The 11,430-nt window shown below is 38.3% G+C and overlaps 1 long non-coding RNA gene across 1 annotated transcript; it reads right to left on the bottom strand.

Annotated features, from left to right (window-relative positions):
* Positions 1–4,128: 4,128 nt before the first annotated feature.
* Positions 4,129–7,047, bottom strand: LOC147614065 (uncharacterized). The gene is made up of 3 exons (XR_015263047.1): positions 6,893–7,047; positions 4,724–4,747; positions 4,129–4,251 (listed from the first exon to the last, which is right to left on the bottom strand). It is a non-coding gene; the product is annotated as an uncharacterized LOC147614065 (long non-coding RNA).
* Positions 7,048–11,430: the final 4,383 nt, after the last annotated feature.

Below are 11,430 nucleotides of genomic sequence, written 5' to 3'. Positions count from 1 at the left end.
ATTTGTTAATTAAAAATTGTGACCATAGGGTGTTTGTTCAAGTTTAAGATACACATGCCTATGAAGATACTTCTACAAGATTTAATGGAATTAATCCATGGACTTTATCCATTATGAGAAAAAGTATTCCAACTATCACATACGAGAGTTTAGGGTATGTGTTGATCTTAAAAAGGTTAACGTAGCCACTAGGAAAGACCATTATCCATTGCCTTATACTACAGAACATGTTTTAGAAAGAGTGTCTATGAGAGAAGCTTATAGCTTCTTGGAGTGAAATATATTGTTAAACTCATGTCTTCATTTTATCAACTTCATCAAGGTTTTTGGATTGATACTAGTCATTCGTTATTTTTATGTTTATATCATGTTTAAATTTTGGATGTATTGAAAGTTATTCACTCTATTATCCATTCACGTAGTACAATCTCACATCAAATCAAACAGCTCCCAATGATAAAAATAAATGTAAGAGACTACACAAACAAAAGTGAAGATCCTAATGGATTCTTTATCCTAAAAAATGAAAAGTTCTGATTGCCGAATTCTTTTTTTTGTAGCTCTATGACTCGGACATCTCCACATGACCCTTATCCACCCTCTGAACTCCTACGACTCATATTAGAGTGTAGCCGATTAGCTTCCATATTCGAATGAAATGTAAAAAATTAATTCAAATTTTTAATAATAAATAAAATGATGAATGATCGAAGATTTAAACACGTGACCACAAGGAATGCTTCATTATGATACCCATCGGACAACACCAAAGTTTTTGGTCTAAACATCCGCCTTTGTCAAATCATGAAACACCTAAATATCATTCGGAGATATAGCATAGAAGACGACTCAATAGTATCTGATGAAAAATTTATTACTCGTTTCACTACCTTAAATCTATGTTACCACTCGAGAAAGTAATCGTATCTAATCAAATAATTTATGAATTTAACACGCTTCTCATCAAAAATATTTGTTATTGCTTAAGTTTCAACTATGGCATATTTGCCACAACGTCTGACAATCCAAGAATAGATTGACTCTTTTCGTGAGTCCTTATATAAAGAAAAAGAGCTTTGTAAGAAATTTCAAAAGAAACTTTTGAAACGATTGAGTAGGAGCAATAAAAAAGAAATAAGGAAAGTTAATGAATTCAAGAAAATTAGCACCTATAACTCATTTATAGTAAAAAGTTCAAGAAATATGTCATTACATGTTACAGATGTCGTTAAAAAAGGACATTATGCTAAACATTGTTCAACGAAAAAAAGAACAAGTTCATATCTACATCCACAATCGTCGATGACAAACATCTCAAGCAAGAGAGTATCATCATCAATACACTATCGAACGATAAAAGTATATATTCACTTCTTTTCGCAAACAGTTCGCATTTGTTTTTACATTTACTTTATCATTTCTATAACCTAGAGACCTAAATAACAAACCATAGATTCAACATTAAGATTATGTCAAATTAGGAAACTTAAGAAATATTTAGATTCAAACAATGGAAGTATGTATTCACTTCTTTTTGCAAACAGTTTACATTTGTTTTTACATTTGCTTTATCATTTCTATAACCTAGAGACCTAAATATCAAACCATAAATTCAACATTAAGATTAGGTCAAATTAGAAAATTGAAGAAATATTTAGAATCTATAATGATAATCTACCAAGACATTCAAGAAAATAACTTAAATTTCCTTTAAAAATATCTTAACTTTCATAATAAGATTTTTGAAAAGAAATTCATTAACATCTCACTCACCTCTCATTTCATAGTAAGAATAGACTTTAGCATGTATAATCTAAATACTTTTCACACTTAAGATATTAATTTATAACATACCACAACTAAGAATTTAAAATTTAAATAATAAAAAATTATGTCAAAATTTAAGTTCAAAAGAAAATTGACCACTTCGTCTCAAACTTCTATTTTGAAGAAGTGATATATGAAATTAATCTGATGGTATGGAATATCAGATTCACTTCAAGGAGATACACCAAACACATAATATCTTTTATCTTTTATCATCTCTATGTAAAGAATGTGCCTTAATGATATAAGATACTTAGACTTGTTTTATATATGTTTATTTGATTGGATTGTTGTATATCTACACTATCCATTGATCAAGTTTTACATCCTCTCATGGATTTATATAACTAAGAACAGTTGCAACCCAAGGAAGAGAAAATGTTATGAGAACCACTCTTGGATTATTGAGAATTATATTTTGTAATTTATATCCGAGACGCCTGTGTATACCGTGCTAGTTAATACGTATGATTTCATATTATGATTACCTATTTCTCGTAACAACATTGAGATTAATTGAAGTATTCAATTGATTATTTAACTAATATGAATTATGCCTATAAGTATAGATAATGAGATGTACAAGAATATTGATTGAAGTATCACACTATATGAGGATACCAATTGAGATATCGTATATGGATGGTGACTTGAACGATGGTATGAAGATAAAATCAGATTAATTATTTGTAACCTATCATGTGACTAATTTTATGAGCAAATGTGCATAAGATTATTTTATGTCCGAGTATACACAAGTATATTTTATGTATGAATGTACACAAAATTATTCTATATACAAATGTACACAATTATTTTATGTGCGAGTGTACACAATATTATTATATATACGAATGTGCACAAGATTATTTTATATGCAAATATACACAAGATTCTAAGTGTATGTGTACACAAACAATTATGTATCTATATAGACCCATTAGTATTTATTATTGGACAAAAGTTTTATCATATATAAACCTTACAAACTTTTGATAACGTTATTTATATGTAAAGCAAAAGCCGAAAAGTAAGAAAAGGTACTATTATTGACTCCAAGGACTAAAAATATGAATATGATATAAATAATGCATGTGAAAGAAAGAGCCACACTTGTAGAAGAGATTGCACCCAATGGGTGTGTCTTGTGTGGTGAAGCATTTTTCCGTTCAAGTATTCACGTTCATCTTCTCTATGCTTGTATTATTTTTCTCTATTCAATCATATTGTTATTGTAACAATATGATTTAAATTCATACTTAGAAAGATTCATGTTTCAATTGCCACGTTACCTCTTTGGCAGCCACCATCTCCTCATCCACAACTTTCCAATGCCTTACTTACTCCTTAACTACGGTGCAAACTCTAGTAGATTGTTTCGTTTATAGCCCATTCCCTATCTTTGTTGCCTTCAACACCTCAACAATGATGTGCATGTACATACTTGAGCCTCGCTTGGGTTCTTTGTCTCCTTAGTTTTCTTAGCTGCACTCTCTAATGAGACGCTTTTCAGGTCCTAGCAACATCTTTCCTTGTTTCTTTTGAGTCTTTGCTATGACTCCACAAGCGTGTTACAAGGAAAGTCTTGTAGTAGTGGTCACAGCCAGAAAATAAAGCAGAGCAAGCGCATTAATTTGTTGACAAACTACGCCATCACTCTAGCTTCACCCGCAAAAATCCGAGCTGTCCTTTGAGATATTTCCATGCCAAAACTAGCCAGCGCACTTCGTAGAGGGCCTTGACCTCGTGCCTTTATATTTGGAGCACAACACATTTCTTGATAGAGACAACGTCTTGAAATTTCCATGATACACCTCTTCAAGTGACAGAGATGATCAGTAAGTGTAGCACATCAACGTAGTGCAGGGCTTCATCGCTCTTCTTCTTCATGGCTTAGCCATTAATTCAATGCAGTGTAACAAGCAGTTTAGTAAGTATCACAACAAGCAGTTTAAATTTTTTTTAAACCTTAAAAAAAAAATTTGTGGATCATCACCGATCGGGGAGGCTCACCAAGTGGTGCAGAGAAGATATCATCACCTATCAGAGGCTCACCAAGTGTAGAGAAGGATTAATGCAACAAATAGTTTTAAAAAACAAAATAACATTGTGCTTCATTGCCTTCGTGAAGGCTCAACGCAGAGAAGGCCAATGCTTCATCGCCTTTTTCAAGGCTTAGGTCAGATAGCCTTAGCAAATATAGGAGGTCGGCCACCCTAAGCACATATAGGAGGTCAGATAGCCTTAGCACATATAGGAGGTCGGCCACCCTAAGGTCACTTTGTAGCCCACCCAAGATTCCTAGAATATGCCTTCTGCCACCCATTGTTTTGAGCACATAAGGAGGTTGGTCAGTTTCGGGTAAGGTGACCGGAGTTGGCCGAAATACTTGAGCACATAAGGGAGGCCAGCCACCAACGAGACCTAAAAAACACACACATGTATTTATGATCGATTTTTTGCGCAAATATGAATATAATAGCGTTTTTTTTTTTGCAATTGCTTAGATGCGTGCTACGGGGGGAGACCACTCCGTCAAAGTCACCCGAGAATTGAACCCGACCCTCCACAGGTTGTTAGACCATCATTGAGAGCCCACCTCAATGATGTAAGCCATATGGCGCACACACAATCTCAAGAGAGTACCTACCTCTCATGAGATTCACACATAACACTAACACAAGCCAATACAAATGATGAACACACAAAATTTCACACATGCAAAGTACAAACATTATGCACTGTCAAACAATAACCCAATCAAACATAAAACAAATGACACACATACGAAACCACACACAATCACAGAAACGAACACGCTCACATGCATACACACACACAGATAACAAAACCTAAAAAATCCTACGAAATAATGGGACATCGTCCAATAGCTCACCTCAAACCCTCTCCATCATGTGTCCTGCAAAAACGAATGGCTTTCATTAGGCATAGTCTGAGAAATGTTAAAGATATTTTTTGACAACAACAAATCTGATATTACCTGTGTGAGAATGGAACTCATTCGTCTCACGTAATCATTAAAAAGAACTGTTCTCATTCGCAAGCCCATGGCCCTTTGTCGACTCGTACACCTCCATCTAAGAGGTTCATCGACATTGGGGTGTGGATCGACTTGATCAATGGGTTTCCTCTCTCCTTGCAATTGCACATAGTTGTGCAAAACACAACAAACTACGACCACAGAAGGAATGAAGGGCAAAGCAACATTCAAATCTCTGAGTATACGCCATCTGTTTTTCAAGATCCCAAAAAGTGTTCTTGACTTTCACTCTTCGCTTGGCAATCTGTTTATCAAACTCATTTTTCTTCTCTAGGTTCTCTCTTGTTTTCGATTTGAATGCCTTCAACAAGAAACTTGTTGGCTTATAAGCGGAATCCTCGACGATGTAAGGTCTAATATTCACGCCGTCTATGCATTTAAGAGGGCTACCAAGGACATTGCATGCCTTCAATTGCGCATAGATAGCTGATCCCTTGAAAAGAGTCGAGTCATGGGTCCCGCCACCGTGCAAACAAGATTCCAAAATGTCTTTTTGGAATCCACAATACTATGTAACCCATGATGACTTACATATTGTGCTGGAAAATACTCAAGCTCTGGCTTTCTTTGAAGTTTGATGTGGGTGCCATCGATAGCTCCGCACATATTGGGAAGCGCAATGATGTTTTCAAAGTCCAATATGATTTGGCTTAAGCACTCCCCAGAAGAAGGGACTGAAATGCGCACTTTCTCTAACATGCTTTGGGTACAAAGCACACCAACGAAGGTATTTCCCAATGCTCGAATCACCTATACCAAAACAACTTCGAAACTATCCTAGAAGAATGTCCATGTGTGCTAAGTAGAAACCTTCAAAGTGGAACGAGCTCGAATCACCTATAACAAACAACTCCGAAACCGTCCATGCTCGAATCACCTATACCAAACAACTCCGAAACCGTCCTAGAAGAAAGTCCATGTGCTAAGTAGAAACCTTCAAAGTGGAACGAGCTCGTTTCACACCCCTATGGTCACTAGAGTAAGGTGGTGGATTAATAGAAATGGTTTCGTGTTGTTGGACATTTCCCCCATGTGTTAGAGTCCCACCGTTATCATTCAAACATCCCTCCCAATTAGGATCGGTCATCATGGCAGTGTAAATGTTTTGGGATTGTTGTGTGCATGGCACTCTATCCTCCTCAATTTCCCCACTAGTCACCCTCCCTAAACCCCTCACTCATCTCGGAACATGGAAGGGAAACTGACTCGTGATGTGAACCTATTTAGCACATAAAAGTGATTGCCTCATCAGTAAGTGAGTAAGTATAACTAACTTTATTCCCTAGAGTGGGTAGATTAAGCATGTAAGTGGGTAGATTTGGTCATAGCTGTAGAGTAGATTAAGCATGATTAATTCACAATCTACACAAAGCATGATTAATTAAAGTATGATTAAGCACAATCTACACAAAGCATGATTAATTAAAGTATGATTAAGCACAATCTACACAAAGCATGATTAATTAAAGCATGATTAAGCACAATCTACATAAAGCATGATTAATTCACAATCTACACAAAGCATGATTAATTAAAGTATGATTAAGCACAATCTACACAAAGCATGATTAATTAAAGTATGATTAAGCATAATCTACACAAAGCATGATCAAGCACAATCTACATAAAGCATGATTAACTCAATCTACACAAAGCATGATTAATTCATAGTCTACACAAAGCATGATTAATTAAAGTATGATTAATCACAATCTACACGAAGCATGATTAAGTAAAACATGATTAACCATAATCTACATAAAGCATGATTAACTCAATCTAAACAAAGCATGATTAAGCACCTTGCTGTGAGAAGAGAAGATTAATTAAAGCATGATTAACTCAATCTACACAAAGCATGATTAATTCACAATCTACACAAAGCATGATTAATTAAAGTATGATTAAGCACAATCTACATAAAGCATGATTAATTAAAGTATGATTAAGCACAATCTACATAAAACATGATTAACTTAATCTACACAAAGCATGATTAAGCACCTTGTTGTGAGAAGAGAACGCCTTTTCTACAGCTGAGAAGAGAAGAGAGGAGAACGTTGAGCATGATCCTTTTTATGCTTTTGCTGAGGGAGTAGCCGTTGCATACATGAGGTTGCTCCTAGCCATTGCCTGAGCGTGTTGCCTTTTGCACAGGTTGGGCGGCAAAACTGGGGCACGACCCCAGTCGGCAACCTTAAGGTTGCTTTTTGGGTGGGAGGGGGTGCCAGCTCAGCAAAGGCCCACTCGTTAATGTGGCTGGCTGGCCGGCCCCCGTTATGTGCTAGTCACCCCTCACAAGAGAAGGCGAGCGCTGCCACCAGCGAATGTGAGGAGAAGGGGAGAAGAAAGCTAGCATGAAGGGTAAATTTTTTATTTACAAAAAATAAAGAAGGGCGCTATTAAAACCTTAGGGTTTTCTTTTACCTCCTTTCACACCCTTGCCAGAATTTGGTTCCCACTCAAGTCTACATTCAGTCCGCTCTCTATTTTTCCTCTTGCCGAGCCCATTAGCTTTTTATTTTGCAAACATTAACCCAATCCCATTCTCTTGCATTCACACCTCCTCTACACGCGGCTTAGTCTTTATGTGATGTGAGGGTTTCTTTTCAAGTAGGGCTGTTCACATGTGAGTGGTGGGATTTGGATGATACATCAAATTTTGTGGTGGTGTTGTGAGTTTGTGTGCATTACTAGCCTTGTTCACATGACTAGCGCATTTGTGAGCATTTCTTTGCTGTATCCACACTTGTGTTTCTTTCACGTGCCTTTGGATTTATTTGGCCTTGTTCACACACTTCAGGGCATTGTGGGCTTGTGAGTTCCATGTGCATTGTTAGGCCTTGTTCACATGCTTAGTACATTGTGGGCTTAATTCACACACTTTAGGTGATTGCTAGCCATGGGTTATGCTTACTATTTCTATCTTTCATATGATCACCACAGTGTCAATTCTCATCATCATAAACATCGCTTTGCTAACTTCTCAAATCCTGATAGTAGGAGATGTGCTCATGCACTATTATCATGGCTCTACGCTCGTTATCTTGAACTACCACTTTATTTCTTGGTACACCTATCTTCTGCTGCATTCACACACACCTTTGGCACTTTGAGGTTTAGACTTCCACACCCAGACTGCCTACTCATGCCACGGGTGGATGTTTGAGATCGAGGGTTTGATGCCTAGCCTCTTAACGCATCTTTTCGATGAGGCAGATGTACTTGCCACGTTGTTCGCACACATAGTGATTTTGTAGTTTCATTCCTCTACTACCTTGACATGGATGGCTCAGCACTGTTTGCATGGGATGACTCTTCTTATGGTGACTTGTAATTCTTGAACAATCATGACTACATCCCTGAGAACATAGATGACATGAACATGATGATGATGATGTATCTTATACTCATACACACATGATGTATTGCCACGTACACACACATATGATGATATCACTGTATCACATACACATGCACATGATGATAGTGATACATGTGCACATGGTGGCATCATGGACACATGCACGATGATGTATGTGGTGATAGTGATGTGTGTGAGTTTGATCTCAAGGGCAGAGATGGCATCAAGCATTATGTGAGTTAATACACCTAGGCCTACCTACATTCCTAGGGATCATAGTTTAGCATTAGATGATCTTGTGGGGGTCAGCATTCAAATAGTGATGCATCACAAGATACACATGAGCATAGGCCTGAGTTTCTTGTGCTAGATATATCATGCTATTCTTTTAGGGCTTTCACATGTGAAAGCATTCATGATACCACTACTCCTAGTGTTCATAGTTTATCTGTTGGCAGCGTTTATGTGGGTATAGTGCATATATTTGAGTAGTCATACATTGAACGTGAGGATAGTGATGACTTTGCTGAGGTGAGATCTAGAGAGTTTTACATTTGACTTATTTTCTTACATCCAATATTGATGGAGATAAACCTTACCTATAAGGATTACTTCAATGAATTTGGAGATTCCAGGGTTAGTGACTCTGTGGATGATTCCACTTATCTCTCATGTGTGGATACATTGTTAGTCTTCAGTGATGATGATGTCGCTTATGATGATCATATTTTTACGTTGGAGGATCACACACACACATAGAGGGATTTGCACATGGTTAGTGACACACATAGATGTTAGTGACTCAGTGGATGATTTCACTTATCTCTCATGTGTGGATACATTGTTAGTCTTCAGTGACAATCACACTTATGATGATCCTATTAATCGTATTTTTTTACCTTAGAGGATCACACACATAGAGGGATTTGCACACGAGGATTTGGTGCATAGTTTAAATCATGTCCATACACACATGGATATAGTGGATCGTGCCTCGGATGTTTCGATTGTGCTACATCGGGCTCAACGGCGTTGATTCCCATCTAACTTTGCATGATGCTGACTACGAGCTATGTGCGTTTGGTTCCTATGATTGTTGACATGACCCTATGGTTTTCAGAGCCATGACATTTACCTTTGGGTGTATCATTTGCAGTGTATGGTTTTTCACTATGTGGCTTGACTATGGGATAGAAGAGTAGGAGGAGGATAACATGCTAGGCAGGAGTAGAGGAGGACGACTAGGTGGTGAGGGAGGAGGAGAGGAGGGAGGAGGAGTGGGTGGTCAGGAGGAGGAATCAACGATGGTGAGGGAGGAGCACGTGGTGGCGTCGGGGGGGGGGGTGGTTGGCCAAGAGGAGGAGAGATTTTACGTAGCCCAAAGACAAAGGTAGGAGGAAAGGGTGGAGATGACACGAGGGGGAGGAGCAGTGGGCTGGGGAGGGAGAAGAAGAGGGTAGGAACATCGGAGGGCTACGTAATCGGGATGGCTGGATGTAGGAGGAGAGGGAAAAGATGGCCTGAAGGGGTTACATGGAGAGGGTAGGGGGGAGGAGGAGTGGACTAGAGGGAGGAGGAGAGGGTGGAGATGGCATGAAGGGGCAGCAAGGAGGAGGAGAGGGTTGGAGGGAAAGGGATAGGGAGTAGGAGAGCCTTGCATGAAGGGGGGAGGAGAGGGATGGAGAGGGCATCAAGCGAAAAAAGCATTAGAAAAAAAAGCATTAGAAAAAAAAGCTAAGAAAAAAAACCTTATTAAATAGGAAAACAAAGCCTTAGAAAAAAAATTTGGATAGGAGAGGGGAATGAAATTTAATTAATATGAATAGAGGAGGGGCCATAGCAACACGCGGGTCCAATACTAGGTGTCACTCTCTCTAGCCATCTCCCCTTTCACGTTGCCAAAGGAGACGAGAGAGTAAGCCAAAGAAGAAAGGGGAGAGATTCACGCTACCCCCTTCTCAAATTTGAAATTTCTCATCTCATGTCATTTCAATTTTTGAAAGGAGAGCTATCCCTTCTTACCTAATGATTTGCTTGAGAAAAAAAATAGGGGTCTCTCTCTTAAAATGTAAGCTTCATGATGAAGTGCAAGAAAGCTACACCTAAATTAGTGTGAGATTAGCCTTCATTAGCTTGATTAGCGTAGATTAGAGAGAACGAGAAGTCTAAAGATATCAAATGCCATAAAAGTATGAAAAGGTAATCCAAAGGTTTACATAAGGTACCATCATCCTAGGGCTAGTGCCTTTTTATAGTCCCAAGGTCCTCATGCCCTAACACCACCAACCCCATGTGCCTAGGTCCATCCCCCATGTACTTGTGTAAGCCTAAAATCCCTTTGTTACAAACCATGCGTTGTATTCAGTTTTTTTTTATAAATCGTTTCTTCTACAGCGCTTAGATTTTTTTTTCTCTACTTGCAATACTCTGTTATTGTGCTTGAAATGCCATTGTTGCTAATTTTGATGCTAAGGATCAATGGGCATGAAAGAACAAAGACCTACTTCCTGCCAACGTGCTTTATGTTTCCTTGCACAAAGACCGGTGTAGCACTTCCCGCCAATGCTTACTCCATGTTTCCAAGCATTGAGCCCAAGTAGGTGATGATATGGCACAGTAGATAAAGAGATTATCTTTGTCATGCGTGAGCTACTGCAATTGGAAATGCTTGAATTACTGAAGTGTACACCTAAGGCCGTGTGAGAAAAGGTGATGATGCACTCACTACACTGAGGGTGCAAAGCTGCAATGTTGCAACGGTAGAGATAGATGATGAAAATGATTTGTCATGTTGATGAAGCTTGCACTGCAGCTTACTCGTGCTAAAAACGAAATATCACACTGATGAAGCTTGCGTTGTAGTAATGATGAGTTAGGTTGAGACTTGTTGATGATGAGTTTTTTGCACGATGATGGGTGTTCTCTAGTGGTGTTCGTTGAGCAATGATCTCTACATGGTCATGCTGTCGAGCCTTTTGGTAGCATTTCTCAGCTTGCCATGTGCCATGAAGCACAAGCAAAGCTCAAAACAACTTAATATGCAGAAGATGTTGTCTTCAAGACTCAAGAAACCTTGAGCTCCTTGGATCTCCTTGCCTACCACTGTGCCCACGTAGTTGGTTATTTATACGTTGAGACTCATGCCTTTTAAAACCAATAACATTTGGTCCCCTTGTTG

Source organism: Cibotium barometz, chromosome 42 (genome assembly GCF_041138505.1).
Source record: "Cibotium barometz isolate CiBa-2024 chromosome 42, ASM4113850v1, whole genome shotgun sequence".
Taxonomy (NCBI): domain Eukaryota; kingdom Viridiplantae; phylum Streptophyta; class Polypodiopsida; order Cyatheales; family Cibotiaceae; genus Cibotium; species Cibotium barometz.
The sequence above is the reverse complement of the archived record's forward strand: the minus strand, read 5'-3'. Positions and strand labels throughout refer to the sequence as shown.